Source organism: Pipistrellus hanaki (genome assembly GCF_964339955.1).
Source record: "Pipistrellus hanaki genome assembly, chromosome: 15".
In the NCBI taxonomy this organism is placed as follows: Eukaryota; Metazoa; Chordata; class Mammalia; order Chiroptera; family Vespertilionidae; genus Pipistrellus; species Pipistrellus hanaki.
In genome coordinates, this window is record NC_140517.1 from 41,824,755 (window position 1) to 41,846,423 (window position 21,669).

The 21,669-nt window shown below is 45.7% G+C and overlaps 2 long non-coding RNA genes across 2 annotated transcripts in view; one reads left to right on the plus strand and one right to left on the minus strand.

Moving 5' to 3' along the window:
* Nucleotides 1–21,395, plus strand: part of LOC311609981 — a 530,187-nt gene extending 508,792 nt beyond the window's left edge. Inside the window, exons 2-4 of the long non-coding RNA XR_014792877.1 lie at nt 20,047–20,178; nt 20,341–20,492; nt 21,237–21,395. This is a non-coding gene — a long non-coding RNA (uncharacterized lncRNA). The remainder of the gene's footprint in view (nt 1–20,046; nt 20,179–20,340; nt 20,493–21,236) is intronic.
* LOC311609987 lies at nt 6,939–7,885 on the minus strand. Its single transcript, XR_014792886.1, has 2 exons — nt 7,827–7,885; nt 6,939–7,097 (listed from the first exon to the last, which is right to left on the minus strand). It is a non-coding gene; the product is annotated as an uncharacterized lncRNA (long non-coding RNA).
* Nucleotides 21,396–21,669: the final 274 nt, after the last annotated feature.

The following is a 21,669-nucleotide window of genomic DNA, read 5'->3' on the forward strand; positions in this document are numbered from 1 at the left end:
GGTCTCTTGCCAAAAAGAGTTTTTAAAGCTAACACCTTAATTTTAATGGAGAAAGGGGAGGACAAGCCCTTCCCACCCAGAACAGGTAATCCAATTCCAACCAGCAGCTATCTTTAAACAATGAGTTCATTTACATTTGAATGGCCACACCTTTTGATAGCCTAAGGGCAAGTTTACATGTAAACAAGTTTGCTTCTCAATTACCAGGGCAGAAAAAACAAGGCTTAAAATTATTAGATTTTAAAATTTATTCTTAGAAGTGTAAAAGTTTATTAATTTAAAAAAAAAAAAAAAAAAGGAGATTGAAAAACCTAATGAACAATATTAGCTGTTGATTGTAGTAGAGTCGGAGATACCTGAGGGAAGTGGACTGACAGTTCTTGGGGGGGAGGGGGGGAGTGGTGGATGAGGAAAGAGACTGAACATAAACTGTGCACCTATGGATGAGGACAGTGGGGGGTAGGGAGGGGACGGAGGGTGGGGTGGGAACCTGGTGGAGGGGGGAAGAAATGAGGAACCTTTGTAATAATATAAACAATAGAGTTCCATTTTAAAAAAAAGAAAGAAAGAAAGAAAGAAAGAAAGAAAGAAAGAAAGAAAGAAAGAAAGAAGAAAAAATAATAAAAATTAAAAAAAAGAAAGAAAGGCCAGTGTAGTCCATACAGATCAGCCCAAGTATAACAGGGAAAGGCAGAGAGTGGGTTTGAAAAAGCAAACAAAAAAGATCCAGCACACTCTTACTATTATTGGTCTAATTGTTAAGAGGATAATAAGGATACTAATAATAACATTGATTTTTTTTTTAAATTCCTCACAATGGTGTAAGAGGTTCTTGAAGGTCTGGTCGCCTTTTCCTACCCTGTTACTCCCACCTCCCCTACTGCTCTCTGACATGCAGAGATTGACCGGGAGGGGGTGGGAGAGAACCTTCTGAAATGGCTAATGCTCTGACAGGGACTGGGCTGGCACAGGTCTACACATCAGTCATAACTCCTTTCACAGTGCACTTAGCCTTTGTGCATCTCAGTGTGTGTACACTTTACCTGAAAACTAAACAAATAAGAAGGAACTGTCCCTGCCGCTCGGGCAGGAATGCTGCCGGGGCCCAGGGCCCAGGCCCCGCTCCAGGGAAAGTCGGCCTTTCCGTAGGAAACTGGGAAGGCAGAGGCGGAGGCCGCAGCCTCTGGTGCAAAACCCTGCAGCGGAGACATCTGCTGCGCATCCGAGCTCCTCTATTATTCAGTCACCAGACGTTTACTGACACCCTCCTCTGCGTCTGGCCCTGACGTGAGCAGCCAGAGCTACAAACAGCCCTGGCATTGCCCTCGGACACTGAAATCCAGGGGCAGAGAGAGACTTGTTGTCAGAGAGAGATGATGTGACGGCATCAGGACAGTTATGGGGGAGCCCTGGGGCAGGGGAGCTGCAGAGGAGGCACCTGATCCACACCGGAGAGGGCTCCCTGGGCTGAGCAGGTGTCAGCCAGGCAGAGAGAGGCAGGAGAAGGAACTCAGAGAGGCTGGAGAGGCAGCAGAGTGCCCCAACCCGCGGGGCACAACAACGTGGGGAGAGGGAGGACCTGTGGAGGATGAAAAGAAGGGACAGGGGAAATGGAGATAAGACAAAGTTCTGATCAAGCCTCAAACTTTATTTTTGGAATAGCAGTATATATACAGCAGGAACAAAGGGGGGCAGGGTTACTTTCGCAGCGGGGTCTGTGGCAGTGTATAATTGGTTTAGGCACTGAGTGACAAGGTGGTAAGGTACTTGGCAACACAGGATTGGCTAACTGCCAAGGCGGCGTAACATTCCAAGGCCGGGCTAGCTATGGGGGAGGATCAGGAAGGGGAGTTGCAGAGATCCTCTGAAGCAAGATGTGCTAAGCAGCAGGTTAATCTTTATCTTCTGGCCAAACCCGCAAGGCACCGCATAACTTCTGCTAGAAGGAACTTAATTCTAAGATGGAGCTGTATTTTCTTAAGACGGAGTTGCTTGTCTCAACTCTGATGGCTCCCAACAGCAGAGTGCGGTGCTCACAGGAATGTCACCAGGGGCGAGGGTTGAAGATAAGCCGGAAGCAGTGTGCTCAATGCTGAAGGGCAGGGCTGGCCTCCAGAGCCTCAGAAGCATCTGCACCTTGTCCTGACAGCGTTGGGAAGCGGGAAAGGGGTACATACAGCTGGTGGGAGGCCTGGACCAGATCTGCAAGCAGGCCGGCTGCAGAGCAAGTGGGGGGGGGGGGCGCCAGTGTCGATGCAGTGACAAACAACTCCAGACCCAGCTGCTCAAAACAAACAAGGTATATTCCTCACTCGTTGGCTGACATTTGTCACGGGCTCCGAGGGCCCTCCTCCACATTGTCCTCACTCCCCACCCGGCCCTGCCCTTGGGAAGGTTGGTGGTCACGCCGACAGAGCAGAGAACATCCGCTCAAATGCTTGCACCTGGACGCACCCTTGTCGCTTCTGCTCTTGTTTCTGTGGCCGGGCAGGTCTCCTGGGTGTGGGAAATAAAATTCCAGTCCCTCCTCTAATCACCTTCCCTTTCCAAACAGGGAAACTGAGGCTCAGAGAAGACCCTGGATTGTCCAAGATCACACAGGAAGGATGGAAAAGCCCCCTCCCACCCCCACTCCTTTCCAGAGGCAAGAGCATTTATTGCCTTGTGAGTATTTCCTGAAATATCTACACTCAAACAGAGATCATTTTTTTTCATTTATTACATATATTTTATTGATTTTTTTACAGAGAGGAAGGGAGAGGGATAGTGAGCTAAAAGCATCGATAAGAGAAAATCACCGCTGGGAATGTGCACGCAACCAAGGTACATGTCCTTGGCCGGAATCAAACCCGGGACCCTTCAGTCCGCAGGCCGACGCTCTATCCACTGAGCCAAACCGGTGATTTGATTTCGGCCAGAGATCATTTTTTAATCAGTGGTGGCACACTATTCTGCATCTTGCTTTTGCTTTTTTTTTTTTTTTTTTTCATGACCAACATCAAAATCTCTCCAGATGAGTACTTATAAATGTGCCTGGTGGTTTGTTGTGTTTTACATGTGTTGCATTTAGAGTTTGTTTTTCTTTTTTTTCAATTATAGTAGGCATTCAATATGATATTCATTTCAAATGTTAGTGATCCTGGTAAGTCTAGTATGCATCTGACACTATACACAGTTATTACGAGATGATTAACTGCATATTCCCGATACTGGACTTTACGTCCTGTGACCATTTTGTAACTGCCGGTTTGTACTTTTTTTTCTTTTCTTTTATATATTTTTTTTAATTGATTTTTTTACAGAGAGGAAGGGATAGAGAGTTAGAAACATTGATGAGAGGGAATCATCGATCAGCTGCCTCTTGCACACCCCCCACTGGAGATGTGCCCGCAACCAAGCTACATGACCCCGACCGGAATTGAACCTGGGACCCTTCAGTCTGCAGACTGACGCTCTAGCCACTGAGCCAAACCGGTTTCGTCCGGTTTGTACTTCTTAATGCCTTTGCTTTTTTTTTTCACTTCGCCCCCAAACCTCTCTCCCCGCTGGCAACCATCAGACGGTCCTCAGTATTTATGAGTCTGTCCTCATTTGTTTGTGTTTGATTTTTCTTTTGATCCCACATATAAGGAAAATCATATGGCATTTGTTTCTATCTATATATCTATCTATCTATCTATCTATCTATCTGACTTCTTTCACTTAGCATAATACCCTTGACATGTTGTGTTCAATGTCCATAAAGCATCCTACTGTCTTACCCAGTCCCCTCTTAATAAACCTCCGGGATATTCCTAGTTTTTTGCCATTACCAATGCTACTGGCATTCAGATCATTTAATTCAGACCTTGTGTCAGCCATGTGAACCCATCTCCCACGATGAATTCCTCGGAAGAAAACTGCCTGTCCTTGTGCAAAGCATTCCCAAACTGCGCTCAAATTCCCCCTCAGCCGCTGGCTGACTGCCGGTTTCTCACAGCGGCTTTTTGCTCTCTGCGGATGGCTTGCATGTTTGTTCCACGGCGAAGAGGTTTCCATGTGTTTCGTACGTAATTAAAATGAAAGGAACCCGTCCTTAAAAACACAAACCCGGGAGAAGGGAAACCAGCAAGGCCAGTTCAGGCAGACGCTCCCACCTGTCTCCCGCCTCTGCCTTGTCCCAGCCAGCCCTGCCTGGTATTGAAATCCATTTCTCAAGAGTAAACATGGCCCTCAAAGATCAAACTTCGGGAAAAACCTGGGCAGCAGATGAGGTCATTTTTCGCCCTCTTGCTTTCCATCTGCCTGGATTCCCTGCCCTTTGTGTCCTTCCTCCATCTCCTCCTTTCGCTTCTCTTCCTCTGACTCCTGTTTTAGTGAGTGCTGTGCCAAAAACATTTTATTTATTTACTTATTTATTTATTTTTAAATACATTTTTATTGATTTCAGAGAGGAAGGGAAAGGAGAGAGACAGAAACATCAAAGATGAGAGAGAATCATTGATCAGCTCCCTCCTGCACGCCTCATACCACCCCTGCACACTGGGCAGGTGCCCTTGATCAGAATCGAACCCAGGACCCTTCAGTCCACAGGCCAACGCTCTGTCCACTGAGCAAAACCATCTGGGGCTGAAAAGATTTTAAAGCTCTGTCCAGTTCAACCAAAGAACACAAGTTACGCAGAATCTTTTTTAAGAAGAAAGAGGAAAGGAAAGAAAGCACAGCTAGGAGTAGCAATTGGAAGAGCAAAACAAAGGTCTATTTGAAACACATTAAGCTCTCACCTTGTCGCCCTCTCCTTTCCCTTCCTGAACAGAAGCAAGCAGGTGTCCGGAGGGGGGAGGGAGAGGGGGTGCAGGACTCAGAATAGGGTGGGGTGAGCGGCATCCACCTAGGGGTGTGGGCAGGGGCGGCTGTAACAGACTGGCTGCTTCCAGGGGAATTGAGCACAGAAGTAAGTGTATCAGGGACACTGAGAGCCAGAGTTCTCACTCACGGACTGCAATTATGCAAAGGGAGGAAACTAGAATGACCCTATAGTGAGGGGTTGGATTGGAGATAGAGTAGCCTCAGGATTTCCAAGATCTAGAGGTAGATGTGGAATAAATATAGATGTACGTGTGTGTGAGAATATATCCATATTTCCTACTTCTGTCCACTGAGAAACCCTGGTGCAACAGGAACCCAACAGCAACAACCGCTGCCACTAGTCCCAAACGGTGTCATCCTCCAGCCCGAGCCGGCTTGCGCACAGGCCCTCTGACTGAAGGATCCCATTCCAGCCAAGGGCACGTATCTCGGTTGCCTCCCAGCCCAGGTCAGGGAGGGTGCAGGAGGCAGCAAACCTATGTCTCTCTCACATCGATGTCTCTCTGTGTGTGTGTCTCTTCCTCTCCCTTCCACTCTCAGAAATCAGTGTGGGGGGAAAAATATCCTTGGGTGAGGATTAACAAAAATAAAAAAATAAATGTGAACCTCCAGGGAAATGTCCCAGGGCTTCCTGGCGTAGAGGCTAATTATAGGACGGGCACTGTCAAAAGACAAGGCAAGCCTGGCAGGTCTTGTTGTGACAGGAAGAAAAAAAAAAAAAAGCTCAAAGAATGATGGGACCCTGCCCAGTTTGGCTCAGTGGATAGAGCATAGGCCTGCAGACTGAAGGGTCCCAGGTTCGATTCCAGTCAAGGGCATGTACCTTGATTGTGGGCACATCCCAGTGGGAGGAGTGCAGGAGGCAGCTGATTGATGTTTCTCTCTCATCGATGTTTCTGACTCTCCCTCTCCCTTCCTCTCTGTAAAAAAAAAAAATCAATAAAATATATTAGGAAGAAAAAAAAAAGGATGGGGACAGGTTGAAAGGACTCAGCGACCAGCTCACAGGAGCTCCCACAGGTCAAACTGGGGACAATTTGAACATGAGAACAAACCATGACTGTGATAGATTATAATCCCCCGGTGCTGTGAGTCTGTTCGGATGTAACTACATAAGTTAATAAATCAAACGTCTGATGAGGAGCCTTTCTCCCTCTCAGGCATACATCTCCTAAACTCCAAGGGTCCCCACAAGACTTGCAAGAAGGGGAGCAATTGGAGGCAGCAGCTCATCCCAGGTCTCCCCCTGAACCTGTCTCCGAGGCCCCCTTTTCCTCTGACCTCCCAGTGAGTGGACAGCAGCCCCTCAGCTCCTTTCTGTCACCGTGACTTTCAGTTCCCACGGAGCCCACGCAGCCCCACGTGGCTCATTTTCCTTAACTGGATTGCCTTATAATGACTCAGTTTTAAGTTATAATCTCAATTACTAACCCCAGCATTAGATGGGCCATGAACGGTGACCTCACTAGCTATTTAAAGCTCCCACAGCCACTGATACATCTCTCCCTGGGCTGCTCAGGCCCCAGAACACAGGTTAGCCTCCGGCTTCCAGGCCCTTTACTACTGGCACCTGTGAATTTGTGTTTCCTTGGCACCCAACTATTTACTGAAAGAAATATATGCCTTTTGAAAAGTGTCTGAGGGCAAAGTATGTGTCAGGTCTGCACTTCAGACGGATGCCAGGACAAACAATACAGCCTATCTTGTCTTCCCAATGATTAGATTCCACTGTCCCCCCTCCCCCCGAGGGAATGGGCAGTTTAATTGCAAATAGAGAGTGAAAGGCTGAGAGAACATGACCAGAGATCCTTCTGTTTAAGGAGTCAGGGAATATCTCCAGAAAGAAATAACATTTTAGTGAAGTCAGGAAAGACAAACCGTCTATGGCAGGCATCAGCCCTCTCTGGCATCTCCACACCTTTGCCATTCAATCAAGGCCACAGAAAAGACAGCTATGATGTGTGCTGATGCTTCAGGGTCTGGAGGAGGGGAGGGCCGGATGTGAAGATCCTGTGAGATCCAGCTGGTCATGCAGACCACCTCCCACCTAAAAGATGGTTTCTTTCAGGAAAGGATAACAAAGTCGTGCCTGCAGAGAAATCATTTTATTGCTGGGCAAGGGGTCTTGAGTTGCAGGGAAAGGATGTCACCTCTGTCACTCAGAGAATGCCTTCCATGCTTGAGATGTCTTGGCTTTCTGCCCTTCTGTTTCAAAGACTTGACTGGATCCACGGCTGTCCGTAGGGTCCCTCAAAAGACATGAAACATGGTCTTGATGTCAATGTGAATGAGTTCTATTTATTTCTTCTTATCAGGCCCCTGGAGTGTTTCTTTTCTCCGTTTCTTCCTGCTCTCTACTCTGGCTCTCTCACACTCCTTCAAAAGACTGTGCATTGGCCCTACCTGGTTTGGCTCAGTGGATAGAGCATCAGCCTGTGGACTGAAAGGTTCCAGGTTCAATTCAGGTCAAGGACACATGCCCTGGTTGCAGGCTCAATCTTCATTGTGAATCGTGCAGGAGGCAGCCAACCAATGATCCTCTCTCATCATTGATGTTTCTACCTCTATCTCCCTCTCCCTTCCTCTCTAAAATCAACAAAAATATATTTTAAAAAAAAGACTGTGCAATGTACTCTCTCTTCCCTTCCCGCCTTCTCTCCTTCCACTTTCTCTTACCCCAAATCCTCCCCAATCCTTCCTTCCATGTGTTATCTGCAATCTCTGTTTCTTCTTCCTTTTCTAATTCTCCTCTCTCCATTTTTTGCATTCTCTCTTTGTCTTTTACTCTTTTTATTTTTCCTCCCTTTTCTTTCCTGTCTAAACCACTGCTCCTCACCCCTCTTCCTGTCTCCTTCCTCCTTCTCAGACCCCTTCACATCTCCTCTGTCCTCTCCATATCACCTGACTCCATTTCTCTATCCAGCTCTGTCCTTCCATACTCATCCCTGTGTTTTCTCTTCCTCCCCAGGCGCTCTTACCCTGTGCTAGAAGTACTAGCAGAGCTTCCAAGCTCCAACCCTGTCGTAGTCTTCAGTGATTGAGCACCCTCTCCCTTCCTCTCTATACAAAAATCAATAAAATATATATTGGGACTGACCCACTCTTTCCACAGCGCTGGTAGGACTGTGAAGGAAATAGCTATGTTGTTCTGATCATCTCCTGGTCACACCATTGGTCAGGGAGGGACACCACACCTGAAATAGTATGAGATGACCCCATGCACAGCATCCACCAGGGCACAGACCAGATGGACAGCAGCATCTAATCACATGTATTCACAGCCCAGGAGAGGAGGCATCACACCCCACCCAGGCCCACCCGGGGTGTAGTCAGGAGCAGAGCTAGTAAGCTGGGCCTGCAGGACACAGGCTTGGAGCAACAAGGGAGGAAGTCTGCCCGGTTTTCTTAGCTCGATAGGGAATCATGAAAATTTATGAGGTCGATGCAGGAAGTACATAGATAGACTCCAGGAGAGATGCCTAGGGCTTTCTGGCTACCATTAAGAAACTTCAATGCCTGGAAAGGAAAAACACAATGTCCATCTCTCCTGCTGACTGAATAATGTTCCAGATCGTGGGACCCAGTGTAAGTAAACAAGAAACTTCCTGTTAGTCTCCTTTTCACTCTTGCTTTATTGAAGTATAATTTACACATCATAGAATCCACATGGTTGATGTCTACGGAGCATTGCAGAAAGAAATGGAAAAAGACCTAAATCAGTGGCAAGACATCCCATGTGTGTGGTGAGGAGACAACACTGTTAAGATGCCAGTACTCCCCAAACTGATCTTACTTCTGCCCTTTTCTTTTCCTTCTCCTACTTCCATTATGTGTCTTTTGTTCTATTGATGGTGTCCCACAGGTCTTTGAGGTTCAGTTCATTTTTATTCCTTCTTCTCTTCAGATTGGATACTTTTATTCACTTATCAAGTTTGCCAACATTTTTTTTTTTGCTAGATCAGATCTGCTTTTGAGTCCTTCAAGTGAGTTTTTAATTTTCATCATCATACTTTAAAATATATATATTCTATTGATTTATTTACAGAGAGGAAGAGAGAGGGATAGAGAATTAGAAACATTGATGAGAGAGAATCATAAATCATCTTCCTCTTGCACACTCCCCACTGGGGATGTGCCCACAACCAAGGTGCATGCCCTTGACCGGAATCAAACCTGGGACATTGCAGTCCACAGGTTGATGCTCTATCCACTGAGCCAAACCGGTTTTCTGGCATCATCATACTTTTAAACTCCAAAATTTCCATTTGGTCCTTTGAACAATTTTTTTTTTAATCTTCACCAAGGAATATGCTTATTTATTTTAGAGAGAAAGGAAGAGAGAGAGAGAAACATCAATGTGAGAACATCAATCATGATGGAACCTGCAACCTGGGTATGTGCCCTGATCAGAAATCAAACCTGCCACCTCTCGGTGTACAGGGACAATGGCCCAACCACCTGAGCCACACTGGCCAGGGAGCTTTTAATTATTAACGTATGTTTTCTGGTTTGAATCTGGTAACAAAACTAGGGATCAAAGTTATTGGTATTTTCATTTTATAGATGACAAGACAGGGCCAGAGCAATTAAAATCTTTCCCCAAGGTCGTTCTAGCCAGAAAATGCATAAAGCAGACCTGGATTCTGAGGTTCCTGACCAGGCTGCCAGAAGGAGGTCCCCCATAAAGCCAGGGGCGGGGATACCATGTGGGCCTCTGTCAAATCTGCTGTAAAATGTGAAATGACCTTTAGGAATGCCTTCCCAGTTTTTAAAATTTTCATTAGTTTATTTTATTGTGGATACATCTTATAAGAGTTTAGTGGAGCCGAATTAACAGCATATGCCGGGGAAGAAGATCTCAAATGTTTCCACCTGCCATTTTCTGAGAACAGCTTTGTAGTAATGCAATTCACATGTCACACAACTTATTGATTTAAGGTATACAATTCAATGGTCTTTGGCCTATTCATAGCTGTGCACTCATCATCACAATTAATTTTAGAACAGATTCATTCACTGCAAGAGAAACCCAGGGCCCATCATTAGTTCTCCACTTCCCACCTCCCAGGCTTTGGCAAGCACTAATGGATTTGGTCTTTACAGACTTGCCTATTTTGGACATTTAGAAAAAAATCTATTTTATTGATTTTGTATAGAGAGGAAGGCAAAGAGAGAGGGATAGTTAGAAACATCGATAAGAGGGAAACATCAATCAGCTGCCTCCTGCATAGCCCCCACTGGGGATGTGCCTGCAACCAAGGTACATGCCCTAGACCAGAATTGAACCCCGGACCCTTGAGTCTGCAGGCCGATGCTCTATCTACTGAGCCATACCGGTTATGGCTATTTTGGATATTTTATATAAATGGAGTCGTAGCACATGTTGCATTGGCACCTGTTTTCTTTCACTTAGCATAATGTCTTCAAGGTTTATTTATGTGGTATGTATGATTGCGTCATTTAGAAATATATTTCATTGATTTTTCTGGAGAGAGAGGAAGAGAAGGGGAGAGAAAGTGAGAAACATTGATATGAGAGAGAAACACCCATTGGCTGCCTCCTGCATGCTCCCTACTGAGGATTGAACCTGCAACTGCCCTGATTGGGAATTGAACCAGCAACCTTTAGGTGCATGGATGATGCCCACACTGGTCAGGGCATTTCATTCTTTTTATTTTTAGAAATAATATATTTTTATTGATTTAAGAGAGAAAAGGAGATGGAGAGAGAAATAGAAACATCAATGATGAAAGAGACTCATTGCTCAACTGCCTCCTACATAGCCCCTATTGAGGATCGAACCTGCAACCTGGACATGTGCCCTGACCTGGAATTGAACTGTGACCTCCTGGTTCATAGGTTGATGTTCAACCACTGAGCCCAGCTATCTGGGATAGGTCTTCTTTAATGTCTTTCAACCATGTACTGTAGTTTGCGGAGTATATTTTTAAATTTCTTTTGCTAAATCCATTTCTAAGTATTTTATTCTTTGTTCACTATGGTAAACAAATGGCCCATGGATTCGCACCAGAGTGAGGTGGCTTTTACAGAGCACCTGCTGTCTGTAGAGCATCCACACCAGCTCAAAGCCCTGAGAGAAAGGGATTGTGACCTACATTTTGCAAGTGAGGAAACTGAGGCTCAGAGGAAGAGAAGCATTTCATAACAAGTAGATGAGGGGTCTAGGCCTTTATGGTCCAGAAAATGAGCTGTGTTTCCAGTGTTACTTGAATTTTGAGCCATTGTAGGGAAGCCTTTTGGAGGAGATAAATATGGTCAAGGGTGAATGTGTCAGGGAAACTTACTCTGAAAATGTCCCTGAGGCTGGTGGTTTTATTCATTTAGTTATTAAAAAATGTTTCTAGGTTAATACTCACCCAGGGATATTTTTGCATTGATTTTTAGAGAGAGTGGAAGGGAGGGGGAGAGACAGAGAGAGAAACATTGATGTGAGAGTCACATGGGTTGGTTGCCTCCCACACTTGTCCTACCAGGGCTGGGTATCAAGCCCAGAATGGAGATATGTGCTTTCGTCCAGATTGAACCTGAGACCCTTCAGTCCTCAGGCCCACATTCTATCCACTGAGTAAAACCAGGTTGGGCAGCTGGGTGGTTTTAACTCACCCTGTGCCCTTGAGGAGTTCCCTGAGCCTCAGTTTCCTCCTAAATGGAGAATTGCATGGCTGTCTTCTCACACTTCTCTGAGACTCTAACAGGCGAACTTGTTGGGCTCTCAATCTGGGGTCTACAGTCAGGAAATCAAATGGCTTTTGCTCTTTTTTTAATTTATTTTTTTATTCATTTTAGTATTTAAAAATACTTTTTATTGATTTCAGAGAGGAAGGGAGAGGAAGAGTGAGAGAAACATGAACGATGAGAGAGAATCACTGATTGGTTGCCTCCTGCAAGCTTCCTAGTGGGGATCAAGCCTGCAACCAGGGCATATGTCCTGACCGGGATTCGAACTGTGATCTCCTGGTTCACAGGTCAATGTTCAACCACTGAGCCATGCCAGCGGGGCCATTTTAGTATTTTTTTTTTAATTAAAAATTTTTTAATGTTGACATTATTGCAGGAGACCCCCTTCCCTCTTTGCCCACCTCCACCTCCTGCTTCCTTGGCCTTTACTAAGGTATAGTCCATATCCATGGGGTTGAATACCCTGTGATGCAGAGGTCCTTTTTATCTTTCCCTCTCCCTTTTGCCTGGTCATGAAACACTAAAACAGAGGAATTTTACAAACATCTATGCCTCATTTTAAATGCATTTTAAGCTTCTGAGACACAGGGACATTAAGCCTTGAGTCAACATCTTGTGATTTCAACTGAGAGATAATCTTGAACTTCATGCTCTCCGGCTTAGAAACTCACATGCACTGCCTTGAGGAGGTTGATTCTTATCTGGTTGCAGGGGGTGGTGTGAGGGAAGCACGTTATATAAAAGTCAGCAGGGGCTGACATCCATCAGTCACAGGAAGGCCAGCAGCTATGGCTCTGCGTGCTGGGATCCTTCTTATCTTTGCTGGTACCTGTGCAATTCTACAAGGGGGAAATCCTGAAAGTGGAGGTAAGGGAGGGGAGAGAGGCTTAGACTGAGGTGGAAGAAAGTGCACCAGAAATGGGTTGGATGATAAAATTAATAATAATATATACCTATAAAAGGGTAATACAGTAATTAGACCAGGAGTCCTTCCAGAGATCTTTTGTGTTTTTTATTTAAATAAATAAATCTTTATTGTTCAGAATATTACAGGTGTCCCCATAGCTCCCCTCCATCTGATTCCCCACCTTACCCCATACCCTTACCCCCTGCCACTGTCTTCATCCATAGGTATAAGATATTTGTCCAATCTCTTCCTGTACCCCTCAGACCATTTCCCTCTGAGAATTGTCAGTCCACTCCCTTTCTATGTCCCTGATTCTATTATATTCATCAATCCATGCTGTTCATCATATTTTTTTATTCACTTGATTTTTAGATACTCTTGTTGGTAGGTATGTATTTGATGTCATTTTGTTGTTCATAATTTTTATCTTTACCTTTTATTCTTCTTCCTCTTCTTAAAGAATACTCTTCAGCATTTCATGTAATCCTGGTTTGGTGGTGATGAACTCCTTTAGCTTTTTCTTGTCTGCGAAGCTCTTTATCTGACCTTCAATTCTGAATGATAGCTTTGCTGGGTAGAGTAATCTTGGTTGTAGGTACTTGCTGTTCATCACTTGGAATATTTCTTGCCACTCCCTTCTGGCCTGTGTAGTTTCTGTTGAGCAATCAGCTGGCATTTGTAGGGGTACTCCCTTGCAAGTAACTAACTGTTATTCTCTTGCTGCTTTCAAGATTCTTTGTCTTTTGCCCTTGGCATTTTATCAATAATTATGATGTGTCTTAGTGTGGTCCTCTTTGGATTTCTTTTGTTTGGGGTTCTGTGCACTTCCTGGACTTTTGTTTATTTCTTTCACCAGGTAGGGAAAGTTTTCTGTCAATATTTCTTCTAATAGGTTTTCAAAATTTTGTTCTCTCTTTTCTGGAACCCCCATAATTCTGATGTTGGTATGCTTAAAGTTGTCCCAGAGGCTCCTTACACTTTCTTCATATTTTTGGATTCTTTTTTCTTTTTGTTTTTCTGGTTGGGTATTTTTTTGTTTCCTCATATTTCAGATTTTTGGTTCGATTCTTGAGGTACGTTGATCTACAGTTGAGTTTCTGTATATTCTTTATTTCAGACAGTGATGCTTAATTTCTGATTGGTCCCCCCCCCCCTTTTTTTTGCATTCTCATTCAGGTCCTTGAAAGTCTCACTAAGCTCCTTAGAAGTCTCATCAAGTTTCTCTGAAGTTTAAAAAAGATTCTTGAGTAACCTAATAAATGTGGTTTTGAACTCTATGTCCAGTAGTTTGCTTTCCTCCATTTCTTTCATTCGTGACTTTCTTTGTCTCCACATTTTGGCTGCTTCCCTGTGTTGATGGAGTGGCTTTGTGTGGTAAGTGTCCCACAGAGACCAGTAGTTCAGCCTCCCCAATCTCCTGAGATAGACACTCTTGGTACAATCCTTGATGGGCTGAGTGCAAAGTCTTGGTTTAATTAAGCCTTAATTGCTATTGGTACACTGGGAGGAATTGACCTCCAGGCTAATTGGCTGTGAGGACCCACTGTGTCTATAATGGAAGAACTGCTGAGTTCGAGACACACTTATGGGGTAGGACTTATATCAGTGGGCCTTTGGTGCTCATTGAGTCTACCTCTTGAATGTGTCACTTAGGATATGAGGAGTTGAAATCTGGTGTCTCATGCTGACCACCTGGTACACTGGCTTCTGGATCTCCAGTGGGGTGCAGGTCAGCTATTGTCTGAGGCCACCCAGCAGGAGCTATAGTGATAACTACAGTTTTCTCCTCTTTGCTTGGGGTTTGGAGGTTTTGGAGCTGTCTGATCAGGGCTGTAGTTTGCTAGGTTAAGGTGTGAAAGGCCATTCATATACAAAATCCTCTGCTTGGGAGGGTTTGTAGATTGTGTGGGGCAGGGTTTCAAGGTATCACTGGGCTAAGGCATGACAAACAGTGATGGCTGCCAGTCAGCCATCTCTGCATCTCCAACCGTGTCCCCATGTCGCACGCCCCAGCACTGTAAACAATTATTCCTGCATGAAGCTCTGCAAACAAGGCCCCCTCACTTTCCAACACGATGGCAGACAGTCCAGCTTCTCCCCAAAAGAGTCTCCCCTGTGTCTACCCAGAAACTGGATTTCAGAGTAATCGGGTGTTTGTCTCCCTTCAGGTTGAAAAAAGCAACGCCCACCACCAGCCTGGTTTGTGCACCTTCAGACCTCATCTTTTCAGTGCTTGTGCACGACTCAATGCTCTTTTCTCTTTCCTTCTAGTTGAAGAACTTCCACTCAGCCAGCTTTCCTGTGGTTGTGGGTGACAGACATTTTGTCTTTTAGTTTTAGTTTTGAAATTGTTGTGAGAGGCAGCAGTTTAGGTGTTTACCTATGCCATCTTCTTGGTTCTCTCCAGAGAACTTCTGGACATCCTCCCAGACAAACCGAGGGCTTGGCTGACCTGCAAACAACCCCTAAATGGCCCTTGGCCCGGCCGGCCATGCCCCCTCGTGGGGGCATGGCATGCCTGATGGGGGTGTGGCCAGCCTACAAACTGCCCCAGGCCCCTCACCCAGGCTGGCCCTGTCCCCCGGGGGACCCCCACCCTGTTCTGGTACACCCTTCATGGCAGACCAGCTGGCTCCCAACTGTGCACCAGGCCTCTATCTATATTAATAAAAGGGTAATATGCTAATTAAATTGGGAGACCTTCCAGGAGATTTTCCTGGATGTCCTTCTGAACAAAGACACAGTGGCAGGGACGAGGCAGAGGCTGTTAGCGGTGATCATTCCAAGAGGTGAGGGCAGTAGGGGGTGATCAAGCCAACAAGGGGGACAGATTGGGGCAAGCAGGTCAGCAGGCAGAGGGGTTAGGGGCAATTAGGCAGGCAGGCAGGTGAGCGGTTAGGATCCAGTGGTCCTGGATTACTAGAGGGATTGGGCTTAAACATCCCCCAAGGGATCCCAGATTGGTGAGGTTTCAGGCCAGGCTGAGAAACACCCCTGTGCATTAAATTTTGTGTACTGGACCACTAGTATTAATAATAATCCTATATAATAAAAACCCACAGACCATAATGGCAGAAGAACCAGAATGACTGCTCAATCGGTCACTATGAGTCGACTGACCACATCTCAATCCCTTTCTCCCACCAGTAGGCTCTGATCATCAATGGCAAAGGGGGACAGAGCCGGGGTGCATGGTGGGAGATGCGGGTAGCACCAGGCCAAGCACCCACCCTGCCAGTCACCACACACACAGGGGGTGTTGGGCAGCTGGGGTGGGGCTGGCAAGAGGGCGGGAACAGCCAATCTCTGGGTTCCTCCCTGGCCGTCAGGCTTCCATTGCTGGATGGTGAATGGGGGACTGAGGTGGGGGGGGGGGCAGGACCAGCTGCTGGCAGCCGGGGAAGATGGCCCTGATCACAGGCTAGGCTTGGGGACTGTACCTACGTATGATTTGGTGCATCTTCCCTTCAGTAAATAATAATAATGTTCTTGAGTGTGCCTCAAGGGCCAAACACTGTTTTTAAAATCCTCACCGAGGATGTGTTTTTATTGATGTGTGTGTGTGTGTGTGTGTGTGTGTGTGTGTGTGAGAGAGAGAGAGAGAGAGAGAGAGAGAGAGAGAGAGAGAGAGAGAGAAACATTGATGTGAGAGAGAAACATTGATTAGTTGCCTTCTGTATGGGCCCCAACTGAGGATTGAACCCACTACCTGCATATGTGCCATAACTGGGAATCAAGCCCTTGACCCTTTGGTGTATGGAACAATGCTCCAACTAACTGAGCCACATTGCCCAGGGTGGCCAAACTCTATTAAAAACTTGTTGTTTTTAAACAAGTCTCTGAAGTATAAGCCCAGTCAGTCTGACTCAAAAGCTCATAGTGCTAATAACTATCGATTCCCACAATAGCTGACTCATTCCTAAATTTGCTTTCCAGTATTCCAGACATAGGCCCCTACACACAGGTTTCATATATTGTTCACAGTGAGTTTTTGATGTAAATAGGGGTACGTGTACGGAATAACAGGGGAGCCATATTGTCAGGGCTAATGCATGATTAATGTATGATTTGAGTCCCATTTGGCCATTTAACCCTTAGCTGTCAGTATGATTGCAATGAGAAAGTGTAAGATTCTTACTAATCTGGTATGTCTTGTAGCTTTCTCATGTACCTGTTTCTATTAAAATGGCCTTCAAAATGTGAAGAAAATACAGTGTTGTTAATTATAGTCACTATGCTGTAGAGTAGATCCACGGAGCTCACACTTGGTGTTCTTACCCCATACAAAATTATAATGTTTTAATGTGAAAAAAGTTAGAGCTGCAGAGCATTTCTGCCATAAAATGGACTCAAACCATCCCCATCCATCTCTCTTCTCCTCCTTCCATCTCCTCTACCCTGTATTTTTTCCAGCTCAGTTGTAGCCTGGGACACTCTCTCCTCCAATTATCTCAGACCAGTGGCCTGGTACACAAATTCATGCACATTGAAAAGAAATTAATTAGAAGAAATATTTTTATATTGCTATTCGCCCTTTCTCTATAATAGAAGCATTAACCAAATCCACAATTGACAACGACTGTGATTTAGTGAGTGAAGCCAGCAAGAGCTTTATATGTATCACACATGCATGAGTCAACTTAGCTTTTTATGTATGTAGAATAAACTTGCTTAACTAGACCTGCTTTCTGATTTATCTAAACATGTTTTCAGCCCAATGAAGCACCCCAACTTTTCTTTTAGGTAATTGTCAGAAACACAGCAGTAAATATCAACATGAAGCAGATTATTATTGTAGATCACGCAGGGAGAACAAGGGTAAAATATTTAACTGCAGCAGTGTTTGACTATATTCTGCACAATGAGAAAGCCTGAAGTCATTTTCAAGGTCCACAATTTTTTATTTCTTTTCAGTAGGTCAAGTTTTTAAGCTCTCTAAATCTCTGTTTCTCTGCTAACGAAAGAAAATAGAATTCCACCGAGTCTAATATCTACCTACTCCAGGACTTCTGTGAGGATCCAATGAGATGAGGCACAGGAAAACGCTTCACAGATATTTGGTTACAGTATAGTGTTTCCACCTGGCTATAAAGCAAGTCATGTTTCTGGGCTGAAGAGACTGCAAGGAGGCTAATCGTCACTAGGGCAAGAAAGCCAGGCCTTGCTATATGATGTCATTACCTGGTGCCCACAGCGACCGTTTCTGGGCTGGTCTGGGCTTGCGCTGCGTTTTGTGCCATGGGGTCTTGGCAACATTGGCTGCGATTTGATGGGCTCTTTCTACGGGGTGGTGCCAGGGCCTGTGTTCCACTTGGGGGAATCTTCTGAGTGTTGCTTTGTGGGTGCCAAGTCCATGGTGCCATTCTCTGTGTGTCACACAACTCCTTCATTGAGCATCTGCCACCTGGTGGTTCGTGCGTGTCATAGCGACCTGTTGGATGGATGGAAGGACACTTAGAATATTAGCTGTATATATCCTATATATTAAAAGGGTAATATGCAAATTTTGACCCGATTGGTGGAATAACCAGAACGACTGCTCGACCAATCATTATGAGGCGCACTAACCACCTCTAGATCCCTTTACCTGGCTGACACGCTCCAATTGCCTGATGGCAAAAGGGAAACTGGAGTGATTGGCTGTAAGGTGCAGGGCCAGCTGTGGGCAGCCAGGGAAGATGGCCCTGATTACAGGCCAAACCTAGGGACCATACACACACTAGTGGCATGGCACACAAAATTCGTGCATGGCTGGGGGGTCCCTCATCCCCGCCTGCACCCTCTCACAATCTGGGACCACTCAGGGGATGTCTAACTGCTGAAGATCATCCCTAAACCAGCAGTTGGACATCCCTCTCACATTCTGGAACCACTGGCTCCTAACCGCTCCTCTGCCTGCCTGCCAAATAGCCCCTAACCACTCACCTGCCTGCCTGATCACCCCTAACTACTCTGCCTGCCTACCTGATTGCTCCTAACCACTTTGCCTATCTGCCTGATACCCATAATGGCTCTCCTGCCTTCCTGATCGCCCCTAACTGCTTGTCTGTCGGCCTGATTGCCCCCAATTGCCTCTGCCTGCCGACCTGATTACCCTTAACCACTTGTCTACCTGCCTGATCACCCCTAACTGCTTGCCTGCCTTCCTGATCGACCCTAACCACTCTGCTTGCCTGATCATTCCTAATCACTCATCTGCCTTCCTTATAACCCTAACCACTTACCTCCCTGCCTGATTGCCCCTAACCAGTCTGCCTGCCTTCCTGATTGATTGCCCCTAACCACCCATGCTTTGCCCCCTGCTGCAGCGGCTTCGTCTAGAAGGATGTCAGGAATGACATCTGGAAGGTTGTTCAGCTGTCCTGTCTAATTAGCATGATACACTTTTATAAGAAATGTTGGAAAATAATGAAAAGAAAAGTAATAATCAAATCAAACAAACTAATGTTAGGTGGCTACTGCTATCAGCATTCTTCAAAGGTATTTTACATGCATGGGCTAAGACTGCCCTCTCGGTAATGGGAGGGGGACGTGCACCTCTCCCCTCTCTCTCCCCCTAGGTGTTTAGTCATTAAGGTCAAGCCACTGTTAGATAGTGGGGCTGGAGTCTCAGGATCAGGCCTCATTCCAAGGGATGGTGTTCTACTCAGGGAGCCTGTTCAAGAAGCACAGGCAGGACTGAGTGGGGACAGAGGTTATTCAAACAGAAAGAAATAGGCACATGAGTTGCAGAGAGGTGAGCTTTGGCACCAGTAAGTTCAGTGATGCAGTTGAGAGAATTCATTCAAGCCAAAGATGCCTTTGCCACGAAGCCCTCTCTGGTTTCCATAGTTTTCCTCCTCAACCTATTCAAGTGCCAAAGTTGGTGCACGCTGTAACTCAAAGTTGGTGCACACTGAAACCCCATGAATGTGGATTGTAATTAGGCTTCTGAATGATGTGAGGCAGACTATTAACGATAATAAAGAGACATCGCCTGGGTTCATAAATATGACATGGACTTAGATTTTTGGTGTTGAATCGGGTGAAGCCGCAGCTCCAGACACAACAAGTCAGCAGGGTATAAAGAATTATGATCCTAGCCCTGGCCGGGTGCCTCCGTTGGTTGGAGGGTCATCAAAAGGTTGTGGGTTCGATTTGGCTTCAGGGCACATACTTATAGGTTGCCGGTTTGATCCCCTATCTGGACCGGTATGGGAGGCAACTGAGGGATGTTTCTCTCTGTGTCTCCCTTCATCTCTTCTTGTCTGTCTAAAAATCAATAAAAACATATCATTGGGTAAGGATTAAAAGAAATTATAATCCAAAATCAGGCTGCTTTGTGGTCTGGCAAACTTATCTGTCTCCTGGAACTCCAAAGCCCACAAGAAATAAATGTCTCTGAGTAAATAATGTCATTGGACGTTACAACTGTCACAGGACAGGCACCAGGCCATATGGATCTGGAAAACTCTAGTGCTTAGCAGGGGGCTCCAGCCACGCATTCCCTTTATCGGGGTGGGCTGGCTGGAACAGAAACATAACCAGAATTACCGCAGAGCAAATGGTGCCTAGGAGTTGTGAGGAGAATAATGTCTGCTTCCTTTTTTCAGTGGAACCCTGTGCTTTCCCGTTTACCTATGATGGCATCAAATATTTTGATTGCACGCTCGCTAACGCTGGAGATTATTGGTGTTCTCTAGACTCAGAATATAAAGGGAAATGGAAATATTGCGCAGAGGATGGTAAGCATGTCGGGACCGTGTGGGGGATCTCCATAATTGACTCCTATTTGGAATCCTCTCCCCACCCAGCCCCCGGTGTTCCATTCACGTCCCCTTTCTCTTGCTAAGATGAACACAATTTCACCACAGCTAATTTCCACACCCTTTGCTTCTACTTTTCAGACCGAGCCAAATGCGTCTTTCCCTTTCTCTATAGAGGAAATACGTATTCGGAATGCGTAACCCATGACGGTTCCAAGGAACTATGGTGCTCACTCACTAAAGACTACGACACAGATGGAGCTTTGAAGCTCTGCAAGAACTTCTAGCACAGGGTAAGAGAGCCTGGGGAGGAGGAGAAAAGACAGAGATGAGTATGGAAGGACAGAGCTGGATATAGAAATGGAGTCAGGTGATATGGAGAGGACGGAGGAGATGTGGAGGGGTCTGGTGAGGAGGAAGGGGACAGGAGGAGGGGTGAGGAGCAGTGGTTTAGACAGGAAAGAAAATAGAGGAAAAATAAAAAGAGTAAAAAACAAAGAGAGAATGCAAAAAACGGAGAGAGGAGAATTAGAAAAGGAAGAAGAAACAGAGATTGCAGATAACACATGGAAGGAAGGATTGGGGAGGATTAGGGGTAAGAGAAAGTAGAAGGAGAGAAGGTGGGAAGGGAAGAGAGAGTACAATGCACAGTCTTTTTTTTTTAAATATGTTTTTATTGATTTTAGAGAGGAAGGGAGAGGGAGAGAGAGATAGAAACATCAATGATGAGAGAGGATCATTGGTTGGCTGCCTCCTGCACGATTCACAATGAAGATTGAGCCCGCAACCTGGGCATGTGTCCTTGACCTGAATTGAACCTGGGACCCTTCAGTCCACAGGCTGATGCTATCAACTGAGCCAAACCAGGTAGCTCCAATGCACAGTCTTTTGAGGGAGTGTGAGAGAGCCGGAGTAGGAAGAAGTGCTGGGAGAGAACAGGAAGAAGTGGAGAAAAGAAACACTCCAGGGGGCTGATTTGAAGAAATACATAGAACTCATTCATATTGACATCAAGACCGTGTTTTATGTCTTTTGAGGGACCCTACCAACAGCCATGGATCCAGTCAAGTCTTTGAAACAGAAGGGCAGAAAGCCAAGACATCTCAAGCATGGAAGGCATTCTCTGAGTGACAGAGGTGACATCCTTTCCCTGCAACTCAAGACCCCTTGCCCAGCAATAAAATGATTTCTCTGCAGGCACGACTTTGTTATCCTTTCCTGAAAGAAACCATCTTTTAGGTGGGAGGTGGTCTGCATGACCAGCTGGATCTCACAGGATCTTCACATCCGGCCCTCCCCTCCTCCAGACCCTGAAGCATCAGCACACATCATAGCTGTCTTTTCTGTGGCCTTGATTGAATGGCAAAGGTGTGGAGATGCCAGAGAGGGCTGATGCCTGCCATAGACGGTTTGTCTTTCCTGACTTCACTAAAATGTTATTTCTTTCTGGAGATATTCCCTGACTCCTTA